We start from the raw sequence: 14,953 nt of genomic DNA, 5'->3' as shown, positions 1-14,953 counted from the left end.
TTTGAGGGGCCAGCCTGTGGGGGTGCGTCACTCCCTGTGTCCAGGGCTGGGTCACACGGCCCCACCCCGTGCAGGGGAGGCCTGAGTGATAAGACATGGACACTCCACTCTCCAGAAGAAGGCGGGGGTGGTTTGCTGTCCGTACTCCTCGCTCGCGAAGAAGTGCAGATCAAAAGCAACACGAGGGACCGTTTCATGCTGTTTAACGTTTCATACTATGAAAATACTCGTTTCTGGCAAAGGGTGTTGCAACGGTCACTGTGGGTTCTAATGTCTGTTGTTCTGATGATTTTGCATGGCGGCTTGTCAACACGTGCCAGGCATCCCCTCACTGCCTCTGTACAGCCCCAGGGGCCGGGGACCCCGTGAGCCGTGTCTGGAACGTGCCCGAGCATTTGCCAAAAGGGTATTCACAGTGGTGATGCTGTTTGAGCTCAGACCCTCTCAAATGGCCAGGTCCTAAGAACATTAAAAGACTTGAGGACTTTCCTAGAACCTGGTCAGTGCAGCCAATGTGCACAGCGCAGTGTGTCCATCACTCCAATTTTAGCCAGTGGTGCCGACAAGGAGTCACCGTCCCCACCCAGAGAGGAGCCCAAAGCTACCAGGGCGGCTGGCAGTGGAAGAAACCGGCCAGGGTGGGGCTGGGAAGGGCACCGAAACGCTTCTCAGGGACAAGTGTGTCTCCTCGGGCTCAGAGGGCCAGCTGCTCCTGGGTCGTCGGCAGGAAATTCGGGATGCCAGACAAAACACAGGACACCAGTTAAATCAGAATTTCAGGTGACCAGTGAATAGTTTTCTAACATTATATCCTAAATATTGCACGGGATATTCTTGCACCAAAAAATTATTCGTCATTTGCCTAAATTTTAAATTTAACTGGGTGTCCTATGTTTTTATTTGCTAAATCTGGCCACCCTAGCCAAATGATGTTTCAGTGGAAAAGTTTGTTTTTAAACACGTCCCTGCCTGCAGCTCCAATCCCGACCCCAGCAGGGATGGCAGACATTGGCCAGGGAGGCGGCTACTCGGGCCATCTTGCTTGTCTGCCGCCCAAAACTGCCGGTCTGCGTTATGGCAGGGGCTCCAATCCGGACTCGAGACCATCCAGGGATCTGAAAGTGTTAAGCTGGGATTCGGAAGTTCTGTGCATCCGTCAGAAAACTTGGGCTTGGACAAACGCTGCAACAAAATGCTCAAACGCGTTCTCCTTTCAGAGCTGAACGACTCTGGTGCTGATCTAGGGAGGCGGCTTGGAGAGTCTTAGGTGTGGCTGTCCTCGGGTCTGAGCGGGGCCTGGGGGTGGCCGCACAGAGAGGAAATTGGCCCGGCAACCCGCCCCGGTGTCTCTGGGTCTCCCCTGCTGGAGCCCCCCTACAAGCATCCTCCTGGCTCCCCCACCTCTCAGGTCCCGGCCCCTCCCAGCCTCCTTCTCTCTCACTCACCAAGATGTGCTGCCAGGTGGGAACACCCTGGGTCCAGGTGGGGGAGCGTGCACCACTGCAGGGTGCATGTGCACCCAGGAGGGGACGCGAGGCTGGCCGGGCGGGGCTGGGAGCGGGGATTCACTTCACACTGTGCACACCCAAGCCTTGTGCGACGTTTCCTGTTTAAAACCAAGGCTGCCTAAAGACACTCGCCCTGGATGACGGAGCCCAGGAGCCTCACCCCGCCTCCTTCAGGCCTCATATTCTGGCCAAGATCAGCCCCGAGCTCTGTTAACGCTCCGTGGCCCTGAGAACTGGTCAGTGCAGCTCCCTCTCTGTGCCCGCTGTGGCTGTGCGCCGCAGGAGACCTCCCGGGCCGCCCCCGCCCTTTCTACCTGAGTTTTTTTTTTTTAAGTGGCATTTAATTTTAATTTTTATCAAAGTCATATGTGTACCTAGCTCAAGAAAGTATAATGCTTAGTGTAAAAATTGGCCCTTCCTAGCCCATCTCAACTTTAGTTTTCATTCCCCGGAAGCCATCACTTTTTTCTCTTAACTTTGTCTTCTAGTATTTAACTCCACGTTTCTCTTTCTTGATTATTTCAATTTTTAACACCATCCACTGATTTCCTACCATCAAGATGAAGATTCAGTTCTCTTACACCCTCAGCTCCTCAGTTTTTAAGTCATAATTTTTTGTTAAAATAGTATTCAGTCACGACTTTCTTTTTAACTTTTTATTTAGATTATGATAGTTTACAATCTTGTGAAATTTCAGTTGTCCATTATTGTTAGTCATGTTGTAGGTGCACCCCTTCACCCTTTGTGCCCACCCTGCACCCCCCCTTTCCCCTGGTAACCACTAATCTGTTCTCTTTGTCCACATGTTTAACTTCCACCTATGAGTGGAGTCATACAGACATTGTCCTTCTCTATCTGGCTTATTTCACTTAACACAATTCCCTCAAGGTCCATCCATGTTGTTCTGAATGGGACGATTTTATCCTTTTTTATGGCTGAGTGGTATTCCATTGTGTATATATATACCATATCTTCTTTATCCAATCATCAATTGATGGGCACTTGGGTTGCTTCCACATCTTGACTATTGTAAATACTGCTGCAATGAACATAGGGGTGCATGGGACTTTTGGAATTGCTGGTTTCAAGCTCTTTGGATACATACCCAGTAGTGGGATGGGTCATATGGTATTTCTATTTTTAATCTTTTGAGAAATCTCCATACTGTTTTCCATAGTGGCTGCACCAGTTTGCATTCCCACCAACAGTGTATGAGGGTTCCTTTTTCTCCACAACCTCTCCAACATTTGTTACTTTTTGTTTTGGATATTTTTGCCATTCTAACTGGTGTAAGGTGATATCTTAGTGTAGTTTTGATTTGCATTTCCCTGATGATCAGTAATGATGAGCATCTTTTCATGTGTCTATTGGCCATCCATGTATCTTCTTTGGAGAAATGTCTGTTCGTGTCCCCCCCCCCCCCGCCCATATTTTGATCGAGTTGTTTGATTTTTTGTTGTTAAGTTGTGTGAGTTCTTTATATAGTATGGAGATTAACCCTTTGTCGGATATATGACTTGCAAATATTTTTTCCCAATTGGTGGGTTGTTTCTTTTCTATCTTAGTTTTGAAATTTTTTTTGTTGAGTAGACAGTCTAAACTTTCATGTCAAATGCATTGATCTTTTTCCTTTATGGTTTATGCCTTAAAAATTCTTCTTACCTGAAGTCCTAAGGACATGTCTACATATTTTGTTCTGGAGGTTTTAAGTGTTCTTGCTTCTCATATTTGGTCCTTTATTCATCTGGAGGATATTTTCATGTATGGTGACAGGCAGCAACCCCGTTTTATCCCTCTCCATACTTGCTGAGTGGTCCATCCTTTCCACACTGATTCAAAATGACGTCTCTACTGTGTGTGCATCTGTGCATGAGATGCACACGCACACACACACCTGCACACGCATGCACATGCCCTTCTCATCCACGGCCTTGCACCTGGCACTGTAGCTGGGCCTGTTTGCCGGTCTGTCTCCTCCAGCTTCTGAGCAGCCCTCAGAGGGCGGGCCTTACATTCTCGCTCTCCATGAGCGGTATGGTTTGTGGCATGAGACTCCATCCTTCATCTGTGGAGCGGGGACCTGTGCCAATTCGTGACTTTCTCGTGAGGACAAGAGCAGATGGTACTGGAAGGGCTGATGTGGTGGTGGGCAGTGGGCTGGGAACTCCATACGTGTCGTCACGATGACCTTGGTGTCTGGAGAGCTGGCACATGGCGGGGTGTACGTGCTCACGGAGAGAGCTTGAGCCAGGGCTGGACAGGAAATGCGCCTGCGGTCTGTGGACTCTCTGAACCCTGGACTTGGCCCCACAACTCTGTCCCCATGCTGTCCACTGCCCCTTGTGTGGACCTTCCTGGGCTCCTCACCGGCCAGTCCCTGATCCCAAGAGATGCCCCACGCCCTCCTCTTCCAGGGGCAGGCACTGGGCGTGAGGCTCTCTCGGGATGCAGGCGCTGCCCAGTTCAGCGTCCTGGGGCTGCTTCCTCTCAGCCAGCCTGGAGCTCCATCCCTCTGAGTGCCCGGCCTCCAGGGTTCCTCTGCCTTCTGCAGATGGGCTGCCCCCAGGTCATTGCCAGCTGGCCCAGCAGGTGGGGCTGGGGTCCCTGGGGCAGAGCCAGGGCCCTGGGAAGACCCCTCCCCATCAGAGCTGCCCCCTGTGCAGAGAGCTGTCTGGGGGAGGAGCGAGCAGCCCCCAGAGGACAGGAGAGGGGGTGGTGGACAGCAGGCACGCGGTCCTCCCCTGAAGAGCCTCTAACCCCTGAAGTTATTTGGGGTCATGGGAAGTGAACCGCACAGCACGGGTCTTCACTGTTGTCACTAGGGAGCCCTGCAGGGTTGACCATTCGGTTTGGACCATTGGGTCATTAATGAAGTAATTGGATAGAGAAATGGTAACGTGCCCATTGATGCCCTGTGGCCGTGGCTCTACTGGGGGCTGACCCCTTGACCTCCAGGTCGCCCCTTGCCCTTCTTCTTGATAACGGTCTTATGTCACCTATCTATCACTGTGTAACAAACTACCCAGAACTTAGTGGCTTACAATGACAGTAAACACTTAACTCAGTTAGTTTTGTACCCACTTCTAAGTCATTTGCTCCCTCGCAGGAAGTTGGTGCCGCTATTGGCAGGGTGCCCAGCCCCTCCCCACCCGCGGCTCCCATAGCGCTGCCTGGGCATCCTCAGGACGTGGCAGTGGGCCCCCTGGAGCAAGTGACCTAGGAGAGAAGGCAGAAACTGCATGTGGTATGTGACCTGGCTTTGGAAGTCACCCCGTCATTGCCACGGAGTCCTATTGGCTACGGGACTGGATCAGCCCTATTCAGGGTGGGTGTGGCCACACAGGCTCAGGGTCACCAGGAGATGACCATCACGGGCCACCTTGAGGGTGGCTGCCTCATGGTGGAGATACCCCCCAAGATGGGAGGACTCTGGACCCCAGTTCTGCCTTCCAGCCCTGCCCTGCCTGGCCTACTTCTTGTCTGTCCCCTGCCCGGACCCTCACCGTTTGGGTCCTTACACCTGGCCTGCTGCTGTGTGGCCGGCATTCATCTCTGCTTTCTCAGTTCGTTTCTGTACAGTGGGGACCTGGCCTGGGTCCCAGGCCCTGACGGGGCCCTGCTGCTGGTCTCCAGGCTCAGGGGTGTCAGTGGGGAAGGGCTGTGCTGGGGAATAGAGGAGGTGCTGTCCTTTCCAGCCTGGGCAGGAAGCATCCAGATGGCCCACCTGCCACAGGCCAGGCTCTTGTTCCTCACAGACGCCCACAGCAAGTCCCCTGTTCTCTTCACTTTATGGAGGAAGGACTGGGGCCCAGTGACGTGTGCAGGTCACACACTCATCCTTTGCCACCTGCTGGGGGCAGGGGAGCAGCTCTGGGCCCTCAGTGCTGGGGGCCGCTGGCTGGGCCAGACGGAGCTTGTCCCCACCTGGGTCTTCAGGTCCCTGGAGGGGTTGCACCTGTGTCCCAGAGCAGGGCCTGGGCCCAGGCTGCTATGTGTGTGGCCTGCTGGACCTCCTCAGACGCCCCTCTCTGAGGGTCCGAGTGGCCCTCAGTTCTGCTCAGAAAAGCCCACAGAGGTAGAGGCAGGAGGGCTGCGACCTCCACGCCCAGGACCCCTCAGGGCCGGAGCGGCTGGTTAAACTTTAAACGGCCACAGGCGGTGGGACCTGGGCCTCAGACTGCGCCTGGCTGGTTTGGGCTGCATTTTTGCAAGACCGGTGGCTGGAGAACCAGCGAGCTGGGCGGGCGGCAGTGCGGAAATGCACCTCCGTTTGGGGACCCATGTTGCGAAAACAGCAGGAGGAAGTTGTGTCTGCTGCCGCCAGATCAGCCGGGAGGGAGGCGCCGCCGAGCGCAGGTGAGTGGGGCTGGCTCCGGGGTCTCCTGAGAGCCAGCACTGGTCCCATCGTCCGGGCACTCCTGGGATGGGGCGGGTCGGAGCGGGAGTCTGGGTCTTGTGTCTTTAAGGCGGGAGCTGCCGAGGGGGCCCCCGTGGCGTCTGGTTGCCCTTGGCTTCCTGTGCTGCCTCTGGCCCTGTTTGTGGAAAGTCGGTACCGCTGGTGTTGTGGGCAGCAGATCCTTAGTAAACACCGAGGGCCGGTGTCTTCTGGGGTGGCCCAGACTCTAGCGGAGACTACCTGGAGCCTGGGAGGGGCTGGGGTCTGCGGCTGACCGGTTCAGGGTGATCCCTGCGTCAGCCGGCCAGTGCCCCTGCCCATGGCCCGGCCCCCTCTGTCGCTGAGGCCCCAGGGCAATACAGGTCGTCTTTTGCCTGAGCCTGGAGGGCGGGTGGTCCCAAACGCAGTCCCTAGGGGACTAGGCCTTCCCACACGGAGGGGGTTCCGGAAGGTTCCTCTGCAATCTGCAGTTTAGATACTGACAGACAGGCCCATGTATGGTGGCGCTTCTAAGAGGGAGGCCCCAGCCCACCAGGGCCTCCCAGGGTCCCCCACTCGAGGGCAGTGGCCAAGCCACTGGGAGGGGCTCGTGGGCCAGGGGAGGGTCTCGGATAGCGGTGGAAACACCAGAGGCTACCGTGTTTGTGCGCGCGGTGCAGATAGCGCGATGAGCCCTGCAGTGGGGTGGTTGGAGGGCACAGCGCACCCAGTGCACTGGCTCCTGCACCCTCCTGCTTGGCGGTGCGGGGCTCCCCGTGACAGGATGCTCAGCCTGTCCACGGCTTCCCGGGGCGGGGAGGTGCTGCGGGGTCCCCCTGGTGGAAGGAAAGACAGGCCTGGGGCCTTCTGAGACCCCGCTGGAGAGGGCAGACTGGGCATGGGCCGCAGGGGCTGGGCTGGGGTGATGCCTTGGCCCACTGGGACGCTCGGCGTGGGCCCTGCTCCGTGACTTTGGGCAGCTGCTCCCACCTCTGCTTTCCTGTCCGCGAGGTAGAGCTGAGTGGAGCCCGGCTCTGAGCGGAGCACACGCCTGTGGGCCGGCATGCTGAGGGCAGCTCTGCAGTTGCTCAGGGCCTCCCTCGGATAACCCCAGGGCCGACTGGCTCGGCCGTTCTTTCGGGAGAGGAAACTGAGACACACAGAGCCCCACTACTTGCCCGGGGCTGCAGCCTGCACCTGCCCAGCTGGCCCAAACCCCAACCTTCAGAGCCTGACCACTGGCTCGGCGACGGCCCCCTGGCTGAGCTGGGCTGGGTGCTGAGGGGAGGAAGTGGTTTGTCCCCAGCTGGGTGGCTTCAGGAGGCCAGAGGCCCCGCTTCCGCTCCTCCGGGCTGACGTCGTCTCCGCACAAGACCAGCACCTCCCACAACACAGGGCCCCGAAGCTGGACAGGACGTGTGCTTGTGCACGCACAGGCCTGGCCTGCGCTGGTCTGTCAAGGTCAGAGTGTAGATGAGGCCTGAGAGAAGCCCCAGAGCACAGCCCGGCTTTGCTGCCCTGAGCCCCTCAATAGTCCTGTCCCCGGATGCAGAACAGTGACCACAAAGAAGTTGCTGGTCCCAGAGCCAGGAGCACCCGCCTCGGCACATCCTGTCTACCTGCTCCAGGTGGGCTCTGACAACCCCCAATGACAGATGAGGAAACTGAGGCTCCGCAGTAAAGGGGGTGAGCATGGGAGTCAAAATGCAGCCTTGGGTGTTACTCAGTGTAGGACAGATGTAAAACCCAGACCTGAGCAGGAGTCACCCACCTGCACAGCCATCTGGCTGCCTGTGGCTGTGAAATCCATCCTGGCTCCAACCCCTGGGTCCCACCTCCTCCCTTTCTGGACTCGTCCACCGGGGCTCACTGCCAGCTCTTCAAATGGCCTGGCTCACTCTGGTTCGCCTTCATGCCCTTCCCTCTGTCTGAGATGCTGTCCCCTCTGTCTAGGATGCTATTCCCTCTGTCTGAGATGCTGTCCCCTCTGTCTGAGTCCCCATGTGTGGTGGTGATGACTGATCACCTAGGTGCCCAGTGAGGTGGGCGGTGACGGACCTTACGAGTCAGTTCTGGGGGCTTTGGTGGGGCGCACGTGCAGCCTGTTGGTACCCAGGACATGGGGCTCTTGCTGCTGCAGGCGTGTGGTTCCGGGAGGGTGCATCTTCGGGCTGGGCTGCCCTTACCCGGGAATAACCGGGCGGGGTCACTGTGCAGTTAGATGAGACGTGGGGGAGCCAAGCCTCGTGACAGACGAGAGAGGGGGACTTGACCTTCCGTAAACTCAGTTTAGATTTATAGTTTCAAAATCTGGACTCAGCTGAAGCATGTGTGTGTGCTTCTGTGGGAGCGCACATTAGAACGGAGTGAAGATGCTGACTCAGTCCATCTACCCTCTGTTCACCAAACACACTCACCAAGTCCTGCCATTTGCAGGCAGGCACCTCGGGAAAGAGGCCTACATCCTGGCAGGGAGCAGGGTGGGAAGGTGTGGGCGTGCCTGGGGGAAGGCCTGTCACGGAGGCGGGGAGCCAGTGCACAGGTAGCTGGGCCAGGCTGTTCCTACAGAGGGAGCAGCTGTGCAAAGGCCCTGAGGTGGCTCCTGGAGCCAGGGACGTGTGGGAGAAGTGTCAGAGCCACACTGGTGAAGGATTTCTGTAACATTGGGAAGCTGTTGGAAGGTTCTTGTTTGTTTTGTTTCATCACCTTTTTAATGAAATATTTCCAGTCTAATCAAAAGTCGAGAGAATTCTGTAGTGAACCCAGGGTGCCCAACCGAGGGCGTCAGAATGGACTGAAGAGCCCCCTCCCTGGCCCCAGTCATGGGCCTGGGGGTCTTGGTGCTGTGGGGGTAAATTGTTTTCCCCCAAAACTTGGTTATGAAAAGTTTCAGACACAGCAAAGCTCCAGGAATTTTGCAGCGAATCAGCCCTGAGAGCCCGGCTCCCTCTCCCAGTCTGTCCCGCAGGAAGGGCTCTTTCTATTTTAAGGTCTGATTTTATTTTTAGAGCGGCTGTGAGGGGCGTGGGAATGGACAGTGACTGTAACGTTTACGTTCCTCCTCGACGAAAGCAGAATAAAATCAGGAACAAAATAGGAAATAGCAATAAAATAAATAAGTACAGAAAATTAAAGTAGGAAGTAAAAGAAAACTATGAAGTCAGGATGTAAGCACAGAGGGAAGCGGGGGAGGCGTGGAGTCCTGGCCCAGCCCTGCCAGGCCCGTGCCAGCCCCGGGGGTCTGCGCGCGGGGGGTCGGCCCGAGAGCTCGCGGTGGCCGCCGGGCTCCGCTCTGAGGGGCCCAAGCCTGCAGCTCCCGAGCCCGCGCCGGCGAGGGGTCCGGCCGCCGTGTCCGTCTAACAGACGAGGAAACCGAGGCCCGCGCAAGTCGCGCTTGTCCCCGGCTGCCGGCCGTGAGCGGAGGCCGACCACGCCGACCGCAACCTCGGGCCAGGCCGCGCGCTGTGGCCCCGGGTCCGCGCAGGGGGGTGGCCGTGCGCCCTGCGGCCGCGGGCTGTCGCTGGGAGACCCACGGGCGGCCTGGCCGGAGCGGGGCGTCCAGGCAGGGCCTCCGCGCCGCAGGAGCCCCGGACCTCGGGGTGCGGGCGCTGGCCCGCTGCTCTCACGCCCGAGGTGCCTCCTGGGGAGGCTCCCACGGTCTCAGGAACGCGGTCCAGCAGGGAGTCATGCCACGTGTCCCCACGTCATTTGTTGGCCTCAAAGAATGACACCCAGGCTCTGCGCGGGCCTGAGCCTCACCCCGCTTGGGGGACCCGAGACTCCGGCTGCAGGCCGGGGCCAGGGCCACTGGGAGCGCAAGCTCAGTCCACCTGCCCGGGTCTGTGCGCTGCCTCGCCTGGGGTCTGAGCCCCCCGACCGTGTGCAGGCGCGCCCAGCCGTGTCCTGAAGGGCAGGGTGGGCATGGCGGGCAGGACCGGCAGGGCAGGGGGGCAGGGGCAGGGCAGGGCCAGCAGGGTACGGGGGGAGGGGGGGCCGGGGCAGGGCAGGGCCGGCAGGGGAGGAGGGGCAGGGCAGGCGCAGGGCTGGCAGGGCGGGCAGGGCGCGTGCGTCAGCGGCCGTGGAGAGGTTTCAGCAGCGCTGGCTCCGGCCCAGGCCTCCCACAGCCGCAGGTCTCACAGCCTTAGGCTTCCGCGGGGGCGTGTGGAGAAAAGGGCAGGGGTGAGGCCCAGGGCAATGGGGGCAAGGCAGGGAGTAAGTTTTAGGTGGTTTTGAATCGCTGTCCCCTTGGTGCTAATTTACAAAACTTCTGATGAAAACCTTTCTGAAATGCATTGGTTTTTTTTTTTAAGCTCTTTTTTATTGTGATAAAATACTCATCACATAAAATTTACCATTTGAACCAATTTTAAGTGTACGGCCCTGTGGCGTTAGGCTCATTCACAGTGTTGTGCAAACACCACCATCTGTCTCCAGAACTTTCTCATCCTCCCAAACTGAAAGCTTGTCCCCGTTTTTCCCCAAACTGAAACACTCACCCCCAGCCCCTGGGACCAACGTCCTACTCTCTGTCTCTATGGCTTGGACTCCTCTAGGTCCTCATGTAAGTGGGATCACAGAGTCCTTTTGTGACTGGCTTATCCCACTGAGCGTAGTGTCCTTGAGGTTCGTCTATATTGTGGCAGGTGTCAGAACTTCCTTTTCAGGGCTGAATCATATTCCACTGCAGGATAGACCACTTTTTGTTCATCCGTCCATCTGTCCATGGCACTTGGGTCGTCCACCTCTGGGCTGTTGTGAATAATGCTGCTGGAACACAGGGGTGCAGACCTGTTCGAGTCTCTGCTTTCAATTCTTCGGGAGAAACGTGTTCCTGAGGACGTAGCGGGCTCCTGCTGGAGTTTGGTGCTGGCGGAACTGCAGCTGGAGCCCCCTGAGGAGCACTGAGACCCCCACCCGCTGTCCAGCCTGCAGCGCCACACATTCACAAGTCTCTCGGCGCATGTGTGATGGGAAATTTTTACTTCCTTTTTGTCTTTCCGTATTTTCTAAGTTTTTCTAAGAAGAACTCGTCATTCATATGGTTTAAAAAAGCCAGAATAGCTTTCAAAAGTGATGGTGTGAGCTGTTTGGGGAGCGTCTGGTTGGCATCTAAGCAAGCAGGGGCAGTGTGTGCTGATCGCCTCCCTGCTCCCAGCTCGGCTTGCCCTGCTGCCCCTCCCGCTGACCCCACCACATCCCGGAACAAGTGGCGCCCACGGCGTCTGCGTCCATCTCTGTGTTCTCAGCTCACAGGGTGGGGACCAGGCCACCTGAGCAAGTAGCGTGCTTTGGAGCCTGCCCCTGGAGCTGGTAGCTTCACTCACCGGCCCTCACTCCTTCCGTCTGGCACGGCCAGCGCAGTCAGGCCCTCGTCACTGTGGACACGGCCTCTAGATTCTGCAGCCCCATCTTCCAGCCTGCGCCCCACAAGCAGGTGTGCGCAGCCCAGCGGTTCTGATGCTGCCTCCTGGGGCTTTCAGCATTGTTTGGACTACCTCCCGCTTGTAAAGAGCAACCCCACTGAGCACTGTCGTCTCTCAGGGTGCGGGGACCCCAGGCTGGCCAGGCGCAGCGGGCGGCTCTCACTCAGGGCGTCTGTCGCCAGACGGTGCTGGAGCCGTTTCAAGGGCTCTTCTCTCACGCTCTCCGTCTGGTGGCTGCTGCTGGCCGTCAGCTGGGGCTCCATATGCCGGGGCCCCTAGGCCACATCACTGACAAGACAGTGGAGCCCCTGCCTGCCCGGGGCCTCCGGGGTGCAGGTGACAGCAAGTGGAGGGATGCGGTGGTAGTTTTAGCTGGGGCTCCTGAGGACGGGATGTCTGGGGCAGGTGGAGCTGGGTGGTGGGTGGACTCGTGGCCCATCTGCAGGACCATCCCTGTCCATCCCGAGTAGCTGCTGAGCAGTGTAGGGGCTCCAGGGCAGGAACCTCAGCATTCATGCTGCCCTGTCTGCTGGCTGCTTCGGATGGAGCCACTAAACGGTCCACGTCACCCTGGGTGGTGGGGCATTTAATTTCTCTGTACTTGTGCAGTCCCCACACCTCCCCTAGTCCCAGTGTTGGGGCCTTTGATGCTGGGTGGTGGCAGCCTCGGGTGTCGGGGACCCCTGGACCCTGGCTTAGTCCTGCAGCAGGCACAGCTTACCTGGGCCCGGCTCACCTGGGGTTGGCAGGAGCCAGCCTCACTCAGCTTAAGCAACTCAGGGCTCCTAAAGGGAGAGCTGAGTGGCCTGGTAGAGAGAACCAACAATGGCTCTTGGGCTCCCACGTAGTGACATGTCCCTGGCCCCAGCTGTCAGAGTGAGCCCGGAGCCCAGTCCAGGGCTTCAGAGCAGCACGTCTGGTGGGCCCAGCTCCTGGGCGCCGGTTTCCTCCAGGCCAGCGTGGCCAGGGTCAGCCTCGCGTCCCCGTCTGAAACACAGAATGTCACCCACCTTGATGATAGTGACTGAGCGAGTGTGCAAAAGTGCTGGGCACAGCTCCCAGCACATGGGGTGTGTGCGTGGGTACATATGTGCACATGTGTGTATTGTGAAGGCATGTGTGTATATGTCCGTGTGTGTGTGTGTGTGTATGTGCATGTGTGTGTCCCCTCCAAGACCTCCTGTCCCCCTGAGCAGTGTGGAGGGGAGGCTGGAACTGGACTGGGAGACCAGTGCTGAGGTGGGCAAGGCCGTGGCTGTATCTCACGGCTTCCTGAACCAGACCAGGGGGTGTTCTCGGCTGTTGGCATCCAGGACCTCCCTCTGCCGGCATCCACTCTCCCTGGAGGACATGTTCGTGCTGAGCCTTGGGCTTTCCTGTCGGCGGAGCCTGGCTCCGCTGCTCTTGCACAAAAGCCCTTGGAAGATGCGATGGCCACGGGTCAGGGCCTGCAGGGGAGGACGCTCCCCTCTCCTCTGGATGGAAGCGCTGCGCAGGCACGGGGCTGCTGCAGCCTTCCCAGGCTATGTGCCTCCACACGCCTCATCAACGTCCCCTCTGTAACGAGAAGGTGAACCAGGAAACTGTCGGCAATGCGCCAAGCTGGCACAACTCAGAGGTGTCACCTTCTAAGAGGTGTAACTGATACACAATTTGTTGTGTGCGTTTAGGGCATAAACGTGATGTTTTGACACATGTGTACCGACCCTGACGCCACCCCACAGTTGTGATGCCAAGCGTGTCTTCATTGCTCAAAGCTTCCTCGTGCCTGTTGTAACTCCCACCCCACCCCTGCCCCTCCTGCCAGGAACCCCGTGCTTTCTGGCACCAGGGATTGGTGAGCATTTCCTAGAATTGTGTGTGAATGAAGAAACAAGGAGGCTCCCTCCGTTTGTCTCCTTTCACTTGGCATAATTATTTCCAGATTCATCCGTGTTGTTGGAAGCAGTCTTTTTCCCTCGATGTTCTGGAAAGGTTCGTGCAGAATTGGTGTCATTTCTTCCTGAAATGTTTATAGAATTCACCAGTGAAGCCAGCCGAGCCTGAGTTTTCCACGTGGAAAGATGTTTAAACACCAACCTGTCTCTTGCTGGGTGTCCACTGAGCTCCTGAGGTCTGTGGATTCACAGTTTTCATCAACTCTGGGAAAACTGGTTTCCTCAGACATTGTCCCATCCACCCTGTCCTTGGACTCCGATTCCACGTACGTGGTGCTGCTTGAGGTTTCCCTTTCACGCACGTTCTCTCTTTGGGGAGGCTCCTGTCGTCTCTCCAGATCCGCTCGCTTTTCTGCCACGGTCAGTCCTTCCGGTGGGTCTTGCTCTCACACTTTGTGGTTTTCTCCCGTAGACGTTGGGTGGGCATCTTTTTGTACCTTCTGTGCTTCCAGCCCCTCTTGAACAAGACAGACTGCAGGCCGCCCGGCCGCCTTAATGACCCGCTAAGCCCCGCTTGGCACCAGCTGCAGGTCAGTTTCGACTCTGAGTTTTCCTCCTCTGGCTGCTGTGCGCCTGGCGACCTTTAGTTGGGTGCCCGACGCCGCGACCCTCGCCTCGCTGGGTGCAGATGCGCTGGCTCCTGGAACTGTTCTTGAGCGTTGTTCAGGGATGCGGTTAAGCTGCTTGCAAACAGGTCGGCTTCATGCTAAGATTAGTCAAAACTTGTCACGCAGGACTGGGCGGAGCTCACTCTGGGGCTAATTAGCCCCACATCAAGGCAAGATCTCTGACGCCAGGACCGTGGGTTTCCAGTCTGGCTGGTGGGAACAGGCAGGTGTCCTGCCCTGTGTGAGCGCCAGGCAACATTCCCTCTGACCTCTCGGGCCGTGTGGCTTCCCCACAGTGCTCTGAGCTGCCCCATCCTGGCCCCTCCTCAGCTCTCTGCTCTCTCTCTCTCTGCAGCCCCCTCGTGTCCTCCAGGGCCTGCTCCTCCTGGACTCTCCGCCCCATCTCCTCACTCAGGGTCCTCCTGACTCCACTGGGGTCCCCTTCTCCCAGCAGGAAGCTGGGGCGACAGAGGGCTTCCCTCACCTGTGTGACCTCAGGAGCCCCGGGCCGGCTGCCTGGCGTGGGCGTCTCTCCAGCTGTCGTTCCGTCAGGTGTGTCCATGTGTTGGTTGTTTCAGGCGAGATCATAATGCGGCTTCCATCACTCCGTCTTGACCGGAAGCAGGAGCCCTGCGGTGGGGCTGCAGCGGGCTCCACCTGGTGCCAGACACTGCGCTGGCACTGAGGCTAACTGCGCACATGCATTGCATCTGGCATATTTTTACTGTGGTGTTGGGTCTGATTGCTGGAAACTGGAGTTTATCTCCCATGCTATGAGAGGAATGCAGCAAAGCATGTATTTTCTCTTTAGAAATCTTGATATTTTCCCGTTAAGCTCCTTAGGAATTTGGCGGTGGCCAGTGACCAACCCATACCCGGCACTGGTTTGGTGTCGCTTAAGGAGAGGTCCACTCGCAGGAGTTTGGCCACTGGAGAAAGTGAGCCAGATGGTCTCGGGGCGGACTTGGTGTTGGTCCCGGCCTCACCAGCCCTGGGCGCCGGGGGAGGCAGCTGACGCCCCATGTCCCACCGTGCTGCCCAGCCGGCCAAGCGGCAGGCTCTGGACGTCTCTCTGGTCGAGCGTGTGAGACCTGTGCCTTCG

The 14,953-nt window shown here is 57.8% G+C and overlaps 1 protein-coding gene across 9 annotated transcripts in view; it reads left to right on the top strand.

Annotated features, from left to right (window-relative positions):
- FGD3 (FYVE, RhoGEF and PH domain containing 3) overlaps nt 1–14,953 on the top strand; it is a 61,600-nt gene that overhangs the window by 14,822 nt on the left and 31,825 nt on the right. For 2 of the 9 annotated variants that reach the window (XM_070590081.1, XM_070590075.1), the window contains exons 1-2: nt 5,726–5,864; nt 14,207–14,403. The exons of 2 other annotated variants lie outside the window; for them this stretch is intronic. The gene's annotated coding sequence lies outside the window, so the exon portion shown is untranslated. Of the gene's footprint in view, nt 1–4,614; nt 4,753–5,247; nt 5,865–7,262; nt 7,570–14,206; nt 14,404–14,953 lie in introns of those variants that run through there. 5 more of the 9 variants (XM_070590078.1, XM_070590074.1, XM_070590080.1 and 2 more) reach the window with 5 other exon arrangements.

Source organism: Equus przewalskii, chromosome 22 (genome assembly GCF_037783145.1).
Source record: "Equus przewalskii isolate Varuska chromosome 22, EquPr2, whole genome shotgun sequence".
NCBI lineage: Eukaryota > Metazoa > Chordata > Mammalia > Perissodactyla > Equidae > Equus > Equus przewalskii.
Note: the sequence above shows the minus strand (reverse complement) of the source record. Positions and strands in the feature narration are given on the sequence as shown.